The sequence below is a fragment of the Olea europaea genome, unplaced genomic scaffold (genome assembly GCF_002742605.1).
Source record: "Olea europaea var. sylvestris unplaced genomic scaffold, O_europaea_v1 scaffold25962, whole genome shotgun sequence".
In the NCBI taxonomy this organism is placed as follows: domain Eukaryota; kingdom Viridiplantae; phylum Streptophyta; class Magnoliopsida; order Lamiales; family Oleaceae; genus Olea; species Olea europaea.
This window is the reverse complement of record NW_019244274.1, coordinates 1-1,274: the sequence shown is the minus strand read 5'-3', so window position 1 is coordinate 1,274 and position 1,274 is coordinate 1. Positions and strand designations below refer to the sequence as shown.

General features: G+C 31.6%; 1 long non-coding RNA gene across 1 annotated transcript; it reads right to left on the bottom strand.

The window, feature by feature from the left end:
• Positions 1 to 309: 309 nt before the first annotated feature.
• On the bottom strand, positions 310 to 1,274 carry LOC111382975. The gene is made up of 3 exons (XR_002700658.1): positions 1,169 to 1,274; positions 669 to 1,096; positions 310 to 543 (listed from the first exon to the last, which is right to left on the bottom strand). It is a non-coding gene; the product is annotated as an uncharacterized LOC111382975 (long non-coding RNA).

Genomic DNA, 1,274 nt, shown 5'->3' with positions numbered 1-1,274 from the left:
ATTTTGATAGCATTTTTTTGGTTATAATTTTGGCTATAATAACATTCTTTAATTGTCATGATTACGTCCTTAATAGCATTCTTATACCGAAACAATATAACAATCCTTCTTCTAACGGGCATGAAAACACATAAGAACTCTTTTTTTCATCATAATTTTTTTAATATTTATAGCATTTATTGAAATAATATATATTTTAAATAGCTTTTTTTATTGTAATGTATACAAAGCATTCATAATTTCTTAATTGTCAAATATAAATATTCAATATCAATGGACTAAAAATATGAACAATAATCATCCCAATAATAAATTCAAATCATGTATCAATATTGTATTGCAGAAATATACAAATGTAACTGTTCACTTGAGAAATATAATTATGTTCCGTCCATATTAAATACTAAGAGCAATATATGCTTAAAAGTGCAATAAACAAAATTAAATCAGAATATCTCATTCTAGTTCTTCAAAAGAAAATTTCTTGAACTCTTGCGACCTGTTTGGAAAACACATCCGTCGAACCAAAAGATGCATTTAAATCTGAAAATTAACAAAGTGATACAATTTATTAGATCGTAGAAATAATGTAAAGTTAAAAAATTCAAAACTCTAATTTCCTAACATTTACCCAGGCAAGTTTTACTGGCATTAGAAGTTGATAATACCTTATTCTGTCCCCACAATATGTCTTTGTATCTGCTAAAGCTCTTGAAGGTAATTTCTGGTTGCTGTCCTTCAGTAAATACAAATCTGAACTTCAGTCAACTATTTTAATCTCCAAATGTGATTTCCATTAAGCGGTAATTCTTCTTTCAGCAAGAAGAAGTCTTCTACTTAGCTTGCATATTGCAATCCCTGTGACACTTTTAGTTCCTTGTTTAACACATTCATTTACTAGCATTGCTAACTGATTTCTTCAGCAACACTTCTACTGACTGACTTAGTAACTTCTGGAAAATCTAGTATTTCAAAATTCGCATCAGAATCAGATTGTTTCTCCTTATCTTGTTTGGGTGCGGGAATACAGTGGTTCATCAAGTTTCTCACTACTGAAGGGCAACTTAGAACCACTGATAAATTGTATCGGACCTCTCTGGAAAGGAAAGGCACGCACATCAGGCACGAAGGTATAAATGGACGTAAGGCGATGAGAAGTAATCTATACCAGTAAGTCTTCATGTGGCTTCAGCAATTCAGTTCCGAACGCACTGGAATCCTGTCTAGCTCACTTCAGCAATTTCCTTGAGCAGCTTCAGTTTCACATTAAGAGT